This window comes from Indicator indicator (genome assembly GCF_027791375.1).
Source record: "Indicator indicator isolate 239-I01 chromosome Z unlocalized genomic scaffold, UM_Iind_1.1 iindZ_random_scaffold_100, whole genome shotgun sequence".
Lineage (NCBI taxonomy): Eukaryota > Metazoa > Chordata > Aves > Piciformes > Indicatoridae > Indicator > Indicator indicator.
The window spans coordinates 42,677-60,189 of NW_026539150.1; positions in this window are offsets into that span (position 1 = coordinate 42,677).

A 17,513-nucleotide genomic window follows, 5' to 3' on the forward strand; every position below is an offset into this window, starting at 1 on the left:
TTTTTATGAACATGGATTATGAGCTAATTAGATGTTCAAAAATTATTCTTTTACTTTTTGGAATATGCAGGCAGAAGTAGACAAAGATATGAGGGATATTATTAGAATTTGCATTATTATGGCCTGGATAATTAAATATGATAACCATAACCAGAAAAAGATTAGAAGAGGAAAGATAAAATTATGATGTAAAGGGATTGCCAAGGAGCTAAACATTTCTGAGAAATCCTCAAAAGTTCTTGGAGCATAAGTCTAGCATTTATTTTCTGAGCTCCATAACTTGTGATGCAATTTCATACTGCTAAGACAAAGCATCAGACTTTTGGAAGAAGCTATTTAGAAGATGTTTGCTTCCTTTCCTCTTACCTTCATGCAGGCCTTGCATTTTATATTTCCTCAGAGATTACAAGTGCGGTGACTGGAGGCAAAAGAAACAGCAATAGCCGAAGAATCACAATAGTTAGTTAACCATATTGAATCATCCGGTGTAGCATTTCCAAAAGACTAAAGAATACTTATCTAGGAGATATTAGTGCAGTAGAAAGTTAAACGTCATCAAGCTTCATCCAGATATCACTAGTCCAGCTAATCACCACTTAGGAACTATTAGGCTTGACAGTGTGACCCCTGTCAGTCACTGCTGGTACAATATAGTGCTGAAAATGGAGCAGTCACTGAAGATGACACTATTTCTAGCTAACTTGTTTTGGCAGAATGTTTGTGTGCATCAACAGACTGAAATGTCAGAGAGCTGAAGATGATGTGGGTGAACATGAAAAAGCAGAAAAGACTGCAGAAAAAAAAAAAAAAGACAGACACCAGAGAGAAATTGAGCAAGAAACCAATGCCAGTAAGAATGAAAGATCAGCAATATAAATCAATGTTACAAAAACAAAAGGAAAAACAAAAACAAAAGAAAAAAAACAAAAACAAAAACCAAAACCAAAACCACACAAACAAACAAAACAAAACCCATACAACCAACCAAAATAAAACAAACTACAAAAACCAAACAAACTGAAGGTTTTGCAGCTGGAATGTATTTCAATCAGGCTGTTGTAGTAGGCAGAAGCATCAATGGAAATTGATCATTTGGGTTATTAAATTCTTTATGTCACAAGCACCCTTTAATCAATTGCTACACCACACAACACTCTTCATGTTAACTAGACCCTAAATAGTAATGAAAGATAAAAGGAAGGTAATAGAAGTCTCAGGTCTGAAAAAAATTGTAACCTATGATAAGACACACACTCCTCTGAAGCTATCCATCAACAAAATCTCCAGAGTTTCATAACTCTGAAAAATATGTTCATACCTCTGTACCAATAACAGAAGTTGTAAATAATATTATCAAAGACATTTTTGTCATATTCACTAGATATTCCTGTTATACATCATTATTACCTATTTTATACATATTTAGAATGAGTATTTATATTTTATTAATTAAATAATCTTGATTTTGAATTGCTGTTGTGGTTTCTTTTAATTAAGAGTTAATCTTTCTTGGTTTTCCTGCTGTGTAGTGTTCATCCTGGGTATATCTGCTTCATTCTTATGCACTTATATCTAACAAAATAAAGCAAAGAATGCACAATAGGTATTAAGAGTAGAAAATTCTTGAGGGTGAAGAGATAATACTCAGAAGATCTGCACAAAGATGATGTTTTGATGTTTTTCTAAGAGAGAATGAAAGTAGGTCTCTCCTCTCTCTAAACCAAAAATGTTGTCAACAATTCAGTTATTTTAGGAGAATTAAACATGCCAGAATGGCATGTTTACAGCAAGCAGATTAGCTCAGACCTTCCTATTTCCACTGCTTATTCTGCATCTATGCTTTGTTTCTCTTCTTGTTACCATATCATGATAGTATAAAGTGCTCAGAAATGCATATGGCTGGTTTTTCAGTTACTCTGATGAAAAAAAAAAAAACAGTTTAAATACAATAATCATGGATGTAGTAGGTAATTCCTTCTCAGTAAAGATAGAATAATGGAAAGACCTTGCAGAAACAAAGGTCTTTTCACAATGTCATGTTGTAGTAAACTATAGCTTGCTATTGTAAGATTATGTGGAATCTGGCACAGCTAGAAATGTTATCCAGAACTAGGTTTGATTTTTTTAAATGCCATAACTACTTTTAACAGCATTCTTTAGCTGGCAGCTGCAGCTTCTGGAAAGCAATACAAACAAGAAGATGCTCTGCACAAGACAGGGGAGTCCATTACTTGTCAAGCTCAGGTCAAGTGGCAGCGCAATCACAAGATCATAGAATAATTTAGTTTGGAGGGACCTTCGAAGGTCATCTAGTTCAACACTTCTGCAATGAGTAGGAGCATCTTTAACTAGATCAGCCTGATCAGACCCTTGTCTCACCTGACCTTGAGTGTTTCCAGGGGTGGGGCTTCTAACACCTCTCTGGGCAGTCTGTTCCAGTATTTCATCCCCTTCAGTGTAAAAAATTTTTTCCTTCTCTATAGTCTGAATATACTCTTTTTGAGTTTAAAACCATTACTCTTTGACCCATCATGTCTACTAAAAGGTATCCCCCCCATCTTTCCTGTAAGTCCCCTTTAACTACTGAAAGTTTGCAATAACATGTCTCCAGAAACTTCTCTTCTCCAGTCTGAATAATGCCAACTCCCTTAAGCTTTCCTTCTATCCCTCTGACAATTTTTGTGGCCACTCCAACAGGTCCATGACTTTCCTGTTCTCAGGACTCCAGAGCTGTACACAGAACTTCAGATGGGGCCTCACAAGGAGACAATCATCTCCCTCAACCTGCTGAGCATGAACTGTCAGAACTCTTAGTTATAAACTAAGGAGTTAACCTAAAGCTGTTCATCAGCCTTGTAGCTATTTTGGCTGTTTTGATGCTATTGCCCCTTCTTACCCTCATGTTAGCAGCCAGTTTAAGTGTCTGCACTGCTCTACAACTTAATGTATCCACCAGGAGAAAATCTCTCAAAGAGCTGTGTAGAGATATGAGTCGTTGAGGCCATACACAGTGATTATAAACTCAGATTCATAAAACAGTGTGAATTTATAGGAGAAGCAGTGCATTTAAATTCAAACATCAGCTCAACCATGGGCATCGAGAAGAGGCAGGGGAAGACCTGGCTTGGAGCACCGGCGACACCAGTCGGGCAGAGCCACCACCGTGAGGCCACGCGACAGGAGGGAAGGAAGGCAGGACTGCCGCGGGGCCCACCCAGGGCGATTGCAGGAGAAAGGGCGCCACCTAGTGGTCCGCGGGAGCAACGCAGTCCGAGCCGCCGCTGCTGCCCGTCTTCTGTCCTTGAATCGCCGATCCCGCCGCCCTTGCAGCCATTACTGATGGGCGTTAGAAAGGAGGATCGTCAGCCGTCTCTCGATGGTGACCAGCGCTTCTCAAGGAGAGTTTAGTTTGTTTGGTTGGTTTTTTTAATTTTTGTTTTGTTTTGTTTGGGTTTGACGTTTTCTTGGTTGTTTTATTTTTGTTTCTTTTTTTTTTTTCTTTTCTTTTGTTTAATGGTAGCATTGCATCATCCCTTTTCACCACATGGAAGCCTCCTGGAAATAGGATTTAAAGACTCACCCTGCTGATTAAAATTCCTCATTCCTGTTCTCTGTATTCTGCTTTTATATAATGCTGAAACGTGTCAAATGGGAGAGATATTTCTGCCTTAAAAATGCCACCAGTTTCTTTTGCCATATGCAGCAAACAAAATACATGTTGTTGGAACAACACTCTAAAACAGAGCAAGGCACAGTTTGAGATATCCCTTTGTTTTTTTAAATCCTAAAAGCATTTTTTTTTAATAGAAAGAAAAAAAAAAGAAACAAACAAAAAAGGAGACCCGCTGAAAGAGACCAGCTATCATGAATGTCAATTCTCCTTTAGAAAAAAACTGTGCCATGCACTGTCTTAAGTTCTCTGGTACATAAGTGTTGCAGGTTGAGTCAAATTTGATTCAGTGGTTGAATGTCTTAAAATTTCTACTATCATCATTTCTACAATGTAGCCGGACAGGAATGATGCACAGAGCATGAGCATTGGGAGAGAAGTAGCATGCAAAGCTCTGGATTTTTTAGAAGACTACTTTTTATGAGGTACACATATTTCTGGACATATAAACAAAGAATTAAATACTACCATTCCTTTACAGATTTCGTGCAAAAAGGTATTGAAAAACAAGAATTAAAAGAGCAAACCAACCTCATAGTCTTTCCTTAGAAACAATGACACTAGCATTTTGATATGTGCATGTCTGCTGTCACAGCATTTTCTTAACCCTTCATGACTAATTTCTTCTAATGTTAAGGTTGTACTCTGACCCTTTGCTCTCTGAGAATGAAAAAACCAGGAAGAAATAGGTGATTTCATTTATTTCTGAAGCATTTGATATACTACAGATACATCAATATTTATAAATTCCATGATATACTGGACATTTAGTGGTTGTTAAGTTTTAACACTAAACAATGTCTCTATTTGACCATACAACTGTGACCTTTAATCAGTGGCTTACAACACAGAAAATAAATTACTGAATGAGATATACCATGGCAGAAGTACTAATTTACTGTAATGCATCGAGCTTCTAAAATTAGACTGTGACCTCTCGCACATCAGATGCGAGATCCATCCAAGATTTGGTTCCTACATACACATTTTACTGATTTCTAATAGCCTATGTGAAACTTGATTAACTCACAATTTGATTTTATTCTGCAACAAACCCAAGATAAATATATAAACACAGAAATAGTAATTTTACAGATGGAATTTTCTGGGAAATTTTGAGAGGAAAATCAAAATGCTTCATGTAGATTCAGTGTAACATTTATCATAGAATCATAGAATTAGTCAGGGTTGGAAGGGACCACAAGGATCATCTAGTTCCAACCCTCCTGCCATGGGCAGGGACACCTCACACTAGATCAGGCTGGCCACAGTCTCATCCAGCCTGACCTTAAACATATCCAGGGTTGGGGCCTCAAACACCTTCCTGGACAACCCATTCCAGGCTCTCACCACTCTCATGGGGAAGAACTTCTTCCTCACGTCCAGCCTGAATCTCCCCACTTCCAGCTTTACTCCATTCCCCCTAGTCCTATCACTAGCTGATATCCTAAAAAGTCCCTCCCCAGCTTTCTTGTAAGCCCCCTTCAGATACTGGAAAGCCACAATAAGGTCTCATTGGAGCCTTCTCTTCTCCAGACTGAACAGCCCCAACTCTTTCAGTCTCTCCTCATAGGAGAGGTGCTCCAGCCCTCTGATCATCCTGGTAGCCCTTCTCTGTACATGTTCCAGCATGTCCATATCCCTCTTGCAATAGGGGCTCCAGAACTGGATGCAATAATGCACATGAGGTCTCACCAGAGTGGAGTAGAGGGGGAGAATCACCTCCCTTGACCTGCTGGCTACACTGCTCCTGATGCAGCCCAGGATCTGGTTGGCTTTGTGGGCTGCAAGTGCACATTGACAGCTCATGTTGAGCTTCTTGTCCACTAGCACCCCCAAGTCCCTCTCCTCAGGGCTGCTTTCCAGCCAGTCACTGCCCAGCCTGGATTTGTGCTTGGGATTGCCTTGACCCACATGCAGGACCCTGCACTTGGTCTTGTTGAACCTCATGAGGTTGACTTGTGCCCACCTCTCCAGCCTGTCAAGGTCCCTCTGGATGGCATCCCTTCCCTCCAGCATGTCTGCTGCACCACACAGCTTGGTGTCATCAGCAAACTTGCTGAGGGTGCACTCAATGCCACTGTCCATGTTGCCGACAAAGATGTTGAACAAGACTGGTCCCAGGACTGATCCCTGAGGGACTCCGCTTGTCACTGGCCTCCACTGGGACATGGATCCATTGACAGTGACTCTTTGGGTGCAGTCATCAAGCCAGTTCTTTATCCATCTCATGGTCCACCCATCAAACCCCTGTGTCACCAGTTTGGAGACCAGGATGTGGTGTGGGACAGTGTCAAACGCTTTGTTCAGGTCCAGGTAAATGACATGAGTTGCTTGCCCCTCATCTATTAATGTTGTGACCTTGTTATAGAAGGCCACCAGGTTTGTCATGCAAACTTAGCCTGATGTGAATTTGAAAAATTGCCAGAATATTTCAGGCCTTTTCCAGGGCAACATTATGTGGCCTTTGGACTCTTGAGCTGAATTGAATTGAGAAACCACAGGATTTTCATTCCAAGTAAGATTTGTGTAGTGGTGCAAGAGTACCTGGCTTTCCTGAGTGAAAGCCAAACTAATTTCTGGTACAGATATTTAAAGATGTTTTTCTTCATGTTGATTAACAGATTGTTTCTCCAATGGATGTGCTGCAGCAACATGTTGCATATATATAGTACATTTTTTTTGAGTAAAGTACAAGAAGTTATCTGAAACTAGCTTAGTAATGAATAGTTGAAATAATGGCTTATTATTATTATTATTGTTATCAATTAACTAAATCAGTCCTTACATCTACATTTTTCTCTACAAATGGTGCTGTTACTTCTCACAATCAATGAGCCTTGAGTATTCCCACTGGTTATTCCTGAAGCATGGCCAAAGTGCATTTAGTTTGTCCACTGCCGAAAGTGTTGCCTCTTGCTGGTCTGTACTCAGAAAAATTTCAAAGGACATAAAAAAAGCAGATCATGATTCAATCCCAGTTCAAAAAAAGCCTCTCAAATACGATATACATGGGGGAGGAAGGGTGTTAATTACATTTATTTTATATGCAGTTATTATTACTTAATTTAATTATTAATTCAGAGATTATCAAAGCCATATGACTAATTCCATGGTAATGAGGTTTATGCTCAAAGTAGTATTTAGAGTAGAATGGAAACCCTTTTTTCTGATGTATTGTCAAATATACCCCACTTTGCAGATTAATGGACAGCAGTATATACTGAAAAAAACTCCTTTTTCTCAGTCACCTCCTCTGTAGATTCCTTAAACAAGCACAATGTGGTGTGAATCAGCAAAAATATGCCTAGGCAAAACACACAGAAGCACAATGGATTTTTCCTTTTAATAAAACACATCTTGCAAAGTATAACAGATCATTGTAAAAACTGAAACAGTTTTAGTACAGAAACCATCACTGCAGCCTTCTCCTGTATGGATTAGCTAATAATACGTCCTGTTATTTTGGAAGCAAATGGGTTGTTTTCACTTCATATTGCTCAGATTGGTAGTGAATGTACTAACAGTGCTACTACATAGCTCAGTAGAAGGAGAGAAAAAGGGAAAATGGATATCATTACAAAATTCCTAGCATCCTGTTATTACATTTAGCCCAGTGGGAACTCATTTTTTTTAAATTACTTTGCTGTTTTTCAGAGAGAAAAATGATTTTTTTTCAAAAAACTTTCTCAAGTCTCAGACCTTCATGTCAATCTCTAACTTTCAAGAATCACAGGACCACCTCTGAAAGTATCCAAATACTGGAGTATTTTTCAAATATATAATACTCAACAATTTTTTGTACACCCTGAACCCTCTCATGTGATTGTGTCCTTTATCTTTATGAACTACTTGCAAATTCATATCATTTCTTCAAGACAGGCTATTTTTCCTTGTCTCCCTAGATTATGCCTGTCTTTTCCAGTGTGAATATTCCTCATCAATCTGAACAGATGGGAAATTTCTATAGAGGTTTAATTTCTACATAAGAATGGAAACAGCCAGCTAGGTCACTGATTTGAAACTTCTACAGCCTCTAATAGCTAGGGAACAGATCTACAGAATGATCTATGTATATACATGTGTATTGAAGCCACAAACAACTTTCAACACTGAGGAACAAAAGTGTCTAGGACTACATCTTCTGTAAGTAGATAGCAGAAAAGTTTGGAGAAAACGTACAATGGGAAAGCAGAACCTAAGTTCTATCAGAATTTATTTTATGCCAGTCTTCGAGAAAGTGGAGTGTCCCATAATCACACAATACCCAATGCTATTATTTCTTTGTCATTTAAAAAATCTCCACACTGAATTTGTGACCAGTAATGGCTATAGCATTAACTCCATGATGTCATTTATTACATCTTTCTCCAGTGGAATTATCAATGAAGTTCCATTTTCGTGTTTCTACATTTTATCCACCATCATGGCAAGAGTTAGATATAAATGGATTCCTCAGAGAAGGAGGGGAGCAGGTGTCCTCTATGTTAAGAAATGGATAGAGCGTGAAGAGATGTCCCTAAAGAATAGCTATGAGCTGGCTTTCCTCAATCCCTTCAGTTCCTAGGAAGAGTATTGAAATGAATAGGAAAACACACTTGATTAACACATGGCTCAGGAACTGATGAGGAATTTTGGATTTTTGACCACAGACTGCTTTACAAGACACCAGACCTGCTGGGAACAGATGGAGAACACCTATCTCAAAGGGGAGAAAGGATCCTAGGGCATGAGGACAAGGAGTTGACTCAAGACAACCAGCATGGCTTCAGAATGGCAAGTACTGCGTGACCAACCTAGTGGGTTTCTATGACAGTGTAACTACCTCAATGGACTAGGGGAGATGAACAGATGTCATCTGTCTGAACTTTTGTAAAGCTTTTGACACAGTCTCCCACCATATCTTTCTCTCTAAGATGGAGATGTATGGATTTGATTGGTGGACATTTCAGTGGATAAGGAACTGGTTGGATGATTACATACTGTGGTGTAACAGACATGACTTCCACATACAGTTCCAAGCCAAGGTGTTTATTGCAAAAAGAAAAAGCATTCTTTGCAAAAGTATTTACTGCATTACAAATTTAACTTAGATATGTTTCTAACGCAATGTTGTCACATTTTAATTGGTTACCTTTCTACTGACATGCACTCAAGCAAGGCATACAATTCGTTAATGCTAACAAACAATGCTAACAACATGTCCAGCCAAATCCTGCCTGGTCTCTCTCTCAGTTCCTGATAGTATGTATATTCCTAACTCAAAGACAAAACATAGCCTTCTCAAAACTGTTCGAAAAGAAGTCTTCTCCTACAGCATACAATATGTAGTGGTCCATGGCTTGATGTCCAGATAGAGATGTGTGAGAAGTGGTGTCCCCCAAGGGTCTTTATTGGGACCAGAGCTGTTCAATATCTTCATCAACGATATAGTTGATGACACTGAGAGCACCCTCAATAAATTTGCAAATGATACTAAGATGAGTGGTGCAGCTGATAAGACTGAATGGTGTGATGTCATCCAAAGGGACCTGGACGGGCTGGAGAAGTGGGCTGAGGAGAATCTCACAAGGTTCAATGAGGCATATTGCAAGGTTATGGGCAACTCTCAATATCAACACAGGCTGGTGGATAGCAAGACACAGAGCAACCCAGCAGCAAATTATTTGGGAGTACTATTGGACAAGAAGCTGGACTTGAGCTCGCAATGCACACTTGAGCCCAGAAGGGCAATCACATCCTGTCCTGAATCAAAAGAAGTGTGGCCACCAGGTCGAGAGATGTTATTCTGCCACTCTTTGCTGCAGACCTCACTGAAGTACTGTGTCCAGCTCTGGTGCCCCCAACAGGGCTCACTGCAGGGGTGTTGGACAAGATGACCTTTGAGGGTTTCTTCCAACCTAACGCAATCTGTGAACTTGTGAATCTGTGAAGTAGTGGGGATCACTGAAAGGTCTTTACGCTAGACGTAGAGGGTGATGGGGATGACAGTGTGCTTGCTAGAGAGGAGTCTGGGAATGTTATGTCAGCACCCATGGGACAATGTGGTAGTAAGGTCTTTCAGTCAGCTGTCTCAGTGGAAGTGGGAGATGATGATCCATGTGTCAATAAAGACACAAGTGTTGATAAGCTTGTAAATACTGAAGCATTTAAGAACTCTCTGGAGGAAATTTGGGGTTCTCCCTCTAACAAGGAGGCAGGACCATTAGCCCGGATAAAGTGCATCTATACCAATGCATGCAGCATGGACAATAAGCAGTGGAAACTGGAGGTCATCGTGAAGCAAGAAAACCATGACATAGCTGCCATTATGGAAAAATGGTGCAGTGCTGCAGTCATGGCTGCCAACTTATCAGAAGAGGCAGGCAAATTTGGCAAAGCAATGGGGTGGCCCTCTATGTCAGTGAGGGATATGAATGTCTACCACTTAATGATGGAGATGACAGGGTTGAGTGTTTATGGGTAAGAATCAAAGAGAAGGCCAACAAGGCAGATATTGTATTGAGAGTTTGTTACAGACCACACAATTAAGGTGATGAGACTGGTGTCATACTTTATAAGCAGCTGGGGGTTGTTCCATGATCACAGCCTCCTGTTCCTGACTAAGGAGGAGTAGGATGAGATGCTTACTGCCTTCTTTGGCTCAGTCTTTAATAGCAGGACTAGTTGTCTGCCTGATAGCCAACTGCTGAAGCTGGAAGACAGAGTTGGGGAACAGAAGGAGACCTCCATAATGATGACTGACCTGCTGTACCATCTACGCATACTAAAGTCTATTAAGCCAGATGGATTATACCCAAGATTGCTGAAGGTGTTGCAGATGTGTTTACCATACCACTGTTCATGAATTACCAGCATTTCTGACTACGCTGGGGGGTCTCAGTGGACTGGAGATTAGCAATTGTGATGTCCATCTACATGAAGGGCCAGAAAGAGGATCTGGGAAACTACGGACCTGTTCAGTCTGTCCATGGTGCCATAGTGCCATGGAAGGCCATGGAATAGATAATTTTGAGTGTCATAACACACCATTCACGGGATAATGAGGCAATTTGGCCCAGTAAGCATGGGTTCATGAAGGGAAGGTTCTGCTTGAATAACCTGGTGTCCTTTTATGACAAGGTGACCTGCTTAGTGTATGAGAAAAAGCTTGCTGATGTTTGTCTGGACTTCAGAAGAGCCTTTGATGCTGTTCCCAATATCATCCTCATGAAGCAACTGGTTGCTGCAGTACTGGACAGACATGCACTCTTCTGGTTCAAACGCTAACTGAATGGTCAGGCCCAGAGAGTGGTAGTGAATGGATTTAAATCTATTTGGCAGCCAGGCACAAGTGGTGTTCCCCAGGGCTCAGTATTGAGGGCACTCCTGTTAAATATTTATATCAATGAGCTTGATTAGGAGATTGAGAGCACCCTCAATAAGTTTGCAGACAGCACCCTCAATAAGTTTGCAGATGGCATCAAGTTAGGTGGGAGTGTTTATTGGCTGGAGGGTAGGAAGGCTGTTCAGATGGACTTGGACAGGCTGGATTGATGGGCTGAAGCCAAACATATGGGCTTCAAGAAGTCCAAGAGCCAAGTCCTGCATTTCTACCACAATAATTCCCTTCAGGCTACAGGCTACAGGCTTGTGTGGCCAACAGTGTCCCTAGGTGGCCAAGAAGTCCAATGGCATTCTAGCCTTCATCAGGAGTAGTGTGAACAACAGCAATAGGGAAGGGATTTTCCCCCTGTGCTTGGCATTGGTGAGGCTACACCTGAAATATTGTATTCGGTTTGGGGCTCTACAGTATAAGAGAGACACTGAGGTGCTGAAGCAGGTCCAAAGCAGAGCAACCAAGCTGGCAGTGTCCCAAGAATAACTTTTATGAGGAATGGATGAGGTTGTTTAGTCTGAAAGAAAAGGACAGTGAGGGGAGACTTTGTTGCTCTCTACAACTACCTGAAAGGAATTGTAAAGAGGTGGGTGTTAGTCTCTTGTCAGAAGTCACATCTGGTAGGACAAGAGGAAATGGTATCAAGTTATGCCAGTGGAAGTTTAAGTTAGACATTAAGAAAAACGTCTATACCAAAAGGGTTATTAAAGAGTATGACAAGCTGCCCAGGGAAGCAGTTTAATCACCATCCCTGAATATATTTAAAAGATGTCTATATAGAATGCAAAAGGATATGGAGTGGCAGTGGACCTGGTACTCAATCAGTTGGAACCTACTGATGAAGGTTTCTTGCTCCAACATGAGGAATCACATTTGCAGGCTCTTGTTCTGCTGGGGCTTTTCAACCTCCCTGACATTGACTGGAAAAGTAACACAGTGAACTGCAGGCAATCCAGGAGACTGCTGCATGCCTCAATGGTAAATTCTTAAGACAGAAAATAAATAGCCCTACCTAAGGAGATGTGATACTGAATCTGATGGTCACCAATGCAGGGACATCAAGATTAGAGGCAGTCTGGGCTGCAGTGATCATGCAGTGGTGGAGTTCACAGGCCTAAGCGACATGAGTCAGAACAAGGAACATAGCCAGGACATGAGACAGAAAAGGAACATTGTCAGGACCCTGAATTTTAAGAAAACAAACCTTAAGCTAGTGAGTCAGTAAGAGCCCCTGGGAAATAGTCCTCAAGTACAAGGGAGCAGAACAGCTAGCAGATCTTTAAGTACAATTTCTATACAGCACAAGAGCTCTTGATCTCCAGGTATAAGAAATCGGACAAGGAAGATAAAAAAAAAAACATCATGCCTGAGCTGGTCAGACTAAGACGTGAGAATGAAATGCACAGGTAGTTCAAGCAGATACGGGCATCTTGGGAAGAGAACAGGCAAGCTGCCCAGTTATGTAGGGATGAGGTCAGGAAGGCCAGGGTGCAGCTCGAGATGAACTTGGCAAGGGATGCAAAGAATAACAAAAAGGGCTTCTACAGATGTGTCAATGATAAAGGAATGTTGAAGAAAGCATACCTGCCCTGATGAGCAAGAACAGTGAACTAGTAGCAACAGAGGAGAAGGCTAAGGCTCTCAAAAACATTTTTGCAATCATCTTCACTGGCAATCTCTCTCCTCATACCTGCTGAGTTGAAGGACCACAACATGGGAACCAGGAGAGCAAAATACTTCCCACTGTAAGTGAATCCTTCCCACCTGGGGAAACTGAACATACACATGTCTATGGAACCTGACAAGATGCATCTCAGAGTCCTGAGGGAATTGGCCGATGTAGCTGCCAAGCAACTCTCCGTGATATTTGGAAAGTCCTGGCAGTCAAATGAAGTCCCTGATGACTGTGAGAAGGGAAACATTACACCCATTTTTAAAAGGGGTAGAAAGGAGGACTTTGGGAACTACTGATTAGTCAGCCTCATCTCTGTGCCAGGGAAAATCATGGAACAGACCCTACTAGAAGGTCTGACAAGGTACATGAAGGACAGTGAGGTAGGTGATTTGAGATTTGCTTTACTAAGGACAATTCCAACCTGAGCAACCTAGTGGCTTTCTACAATGGAGTGACAACATCAGTAAACAGGGAAAGGACTTCTGCAAGCCCCTCACAACATCCTCCTAAGTTTGAGCAATATGGATTTGATGGGTGGACTGTCTAATGGATAAGAAGTTGTTTGGATGACCTCATCCAGAAGTTAGTGATCAATGGCTCAATATCCAGATGGAATGGGTAACAGTGGTGTCCCTCAAGTGTCTGTACTGGGGCTAGTGCTGTTCAATATCTTTATCAATGGTACAGAGAACGGGAGTGAGTGCACCCACATCGAGTTTTCAGATGACAACAAGCTGAGTGTTGTGGTCAATATACCAGAGGAATGGGATGTCAGCCACAGGGAAATGGACATGCTGGAGACGTGGGCCCATGTGAACTTCGTGAGGTTCAACAAGGTCAATATCTGCTCAATGTTCAATTGTGTATGTGTTCTAGTTCTTACATTTTATTGGTCAGACTCTTTTCATTGCCAACATTTTACTTGTTTGGTTTGAGTTTTGTTGAGTTTTATGTTTGCTGGTTTGTGGGTTTTTTGTTGTTATTTGGTTTGGTTGGATTTGTTTTGCTTTGTTTTGTTTTTATTTTTCATTCTGCTGCTTTTAGTTTGTTAGGATTAAATGTGGGCGATAATTCCCAGATCTGTGATTTTAGTGATTGCATGGGTCTTTACAGAATAGTTTTCACTTTTGGAGGTAAAACGTGCCATATGCAGCACAAACTATGCTGAACTACTTTCTCCTCTTAAGAGAGAAGCTGCAATATGTCTATTGATATAAAACAGCAATTTCGCTATGATGGATAGTAAATGTGCTAATGGTTTAACAAAGTTGAATGGTAAGGTACACTTAGTAACTGCAGGGTCAGGGGGCCCCTCCTTTGAACTTACATTCAAAAAGTACCTCCTTGCATTCTGAACTCCTCAGAGGGGAACTTAGGGGTGATTTGATCCAGAGTTAGTCCCAAATTTGATCAATGGTTATGTCTAAATCTTCATACATGCACAATCAGGCCCTTATATAACTGTGCTAAGATTTCAAAGTTTTAGTGCACTTATGACTAATTTACTTAACAAGTATCTGTTGCAATAAGAGTAACCTTGAAATGCATCCCTACTCAATGTGAGATCCTGGTGTGGAAGCCCCTGCTGTGCAGGAGAGCAATGGATCCTGGGCTGTCCACTATTTGTGAAGTAAGATAATTGCCTTATGGTCATATTTAGGTGCTAAGTACAGATGAGAGTTTCTTCCAAATATGGGTCAAGATGGGCATTGTCCAGAACTGTGGTTAGGTGAGTGTATTGCTCAATATAGCCTCTGCATATTGTGTTATCTGTCTCCCTTGAATCCACACATATTGATAGTAGTGGTAGTTATTACTTGATTAGGTTTACAGGAAATAGAGGTCATGCTGGGGACAGGGAGCATTTTGTCACACCTATGCTTTATATGTTGGCTAAATAATTGAGGAAAGACAGTAATTGAAATACAGCTTCCATTCTTGGCATATGCAAGTTCCTTTCAGGCACCCAAAACTCCTTCAAGATATGAAGAAAAAAACATTGAGGTACTTTTAAGCCCTGTCCACACAATGCTGCAAAAGGGATCAAGAACAAAATCTCAAAAGAGGTCAAGAACAAGAACATGTCTTTATGTTTATTTGATACTGTGCAGTGAACATCCTTGACTGGCTAACATTTTCCTTTACTTCTTCCTGGTGCTTTGTAGCTCCACACTTATCCTAAGCAGAACACCTGCAGATCCTGCTTTGTGAACTGAGCATAGTTAAAATATTATGTTAAAGTTTTTAGTGCTCATCAGAACACTAAAAGCATTGTTTTAATGTGTGATTTAAAAAAAAAAAGGTATTGCAAAATAAATACAATGTACTTACAGCATTAAAATCTTAAACTAATGTATTCACAAAAATTAGAGAAAGAGAGGAAGAGAAATGAACAATAACAATTATCTGATCTAAGCTAATATCATCTACTGCTCCAGCCACTTAGCTGCAGACAGGCTGATTTCTAAAAACACAGCACAGAAGAGAAGAGAGGGAGAAATAAAACCCTGGCTCAGTAAAAAAATCCCACACTGAATTTTGACAGTGTTTAAAAATAAAACTGAAACAAGGTAAATATGGATTTGAACGTCCTATTTTTTTGCAGTTTAATTTGCACACTAACCCTTTAAACTCTGTTCTGAGCACTATAGCCTTAGGCACAGCCACAAGGCATAATCATCCCCTGTAGTGTGACTTCGTCACAGGTTCTGACCTCCCTGCTCAGCTAGTCCCAAAATATCCTAGTCATTTTTGTTGGCCCACTTTTCATATGCTTTCATATATCCTAACACAATGAAAAGCATCTGCTACTGCTAGCCATTTATATATGATTAAATCATTGGAGAAGTGAAGATAAAGAAACTTTATTGTTTTCCCAAATTAAATTCAGACAAAAAATCTTTTTAAATAAACTTCGTTTCTCTACACACACACACCACCCCCCCCACACACACCACAAATTAATTTGTGTAACGCATTTATAACCCACTGTTGAAGATTCATGCTGTGGTAAAAATATAAATTAAAAACATTTTCACTCAGAATGTGAATCTGAGCGAATCTTAAATCTCAAACCTTTAATAATCAGGTAGAAAATTTAGCCAGTAAATATGTTATTTTTAATCTGACAGAAGCCTATTCACTGCTGCAAGAAAAAGAAATAAAACTAATGTAAACCACTAAACCACTCAAAATTGACATTATTATTATTTCCTTTTTTATGTACATCTGTATCTTGTTGGATTAGTTATAAAATATAAAGGCTTTAATTTTTACAGAGTATCTTTTGTTTTCAAATGAAACATAGAATTAAGATAATACTTGCCCCGGCCTTCTTAATTATGTGCCCTATTTGTAAAACAAATGTATAGATTTTAAGGCCAAAATTTATACCAATCCTATTTCCAAGTGGTCTAATACACACCAAGAAAAGAATGAACATGTGTTTCCAGGATTCACATTAAGCTGCTGCAATTAAACTAAAAATAATCTATGGTCTCAACTTCCTGAAATATAATCATCAGGGCCTATTTAAAAATATCATAATTTCAAGCTCAGAGGTTTTAGGGAATCGTGTTGGAATCATTGTGGAACCAATGTTCTGTTCTTACAACTCACAGTTCTCTGAATATATCAATTTAAAAACAAACAAGCACACAAAATAAGCCCTGAAGAAATGATGTTATCAAAGAAATTGCTGGGAGAAAATAGCAGCAGTCATAGCACAAAATATGACATCCACTTAAAATTAATTAAAACTCTATGATAAACAACTTTACTATTATTTTCTGAAACATCTGTATCTATTCACTTACCTTTTTTGATTACTGTCTTCTAATTTTGCATCAGTTCTCTGGGTTGCTTAAAGCCATTTTCACTCTGTTGAGAGTCAGACCTGGATTCTTGTTGGAGACATGTTCTGTCAGATAGAGAAACTTTTGATTTTCAATACAGTAATCATTTGAGCTAAATTGATTATCAGAGAAATCCCACCCCCCATCCCCGAAGTCTCATTATTTGCTGAACAGTTTTCCTCTGTAAGGTTTGTCTGGCATCAGAACTTCAGTCTGCAAATTCCGGCAACTACCACTTATGTTACTGCTGACACATTTTCTATGTTTGGGAAAAGTTTATGCTGATCTTAATTACTGTTTAATTAAAAAACCCCAGCAACTTCCCATTGATTGCCTTTCCTTTCATTTTCCTTTTGCGACTTGGTTCCTGCTGGCAGTTTTTAAGATGATTCATTAACAAAACTGCTACCTAACCTGAAGGAAAAAGAAAAAAATGTCTTTCTTTTCCTGCTATTTATACTTCAGTGCCACTAGTCAAACTGCTTTCTTTTACATGTAAGGCATTAATTATTTCAGTAATCACACCTAGAAAGAGAGGATTTTTAACTGACAGGTTTACCTGTTCACCAAAATTCAGGTGTTTCTCAGGCTTGATCAAAACCTACCCACAAATATAAAATGTTACAATTAGGTTCTGAAGTTCTGTGGTAGGAGATAGCTAGAAAATAGCCTAGGAGACCATACTGTTTTCTTAATACATGCCAATTAACTCCTGGGATTTTTTACTTATTTTGCTTTCCAGCACACGGAGAATAATGAAACAAATGAAATGGTACATTTGATACAGTGTATACTAATTTTAGTAGCATTTTGAAGTATGTGTGGCCACTCATGATATTCATACTACCCTAAATCATCAAAAATTAGTACCTCAAGCCCATTAAAAATGGTTCGCATTCTACAATATTTGCTAACTATGCTTGTGTTTTGTAAAAA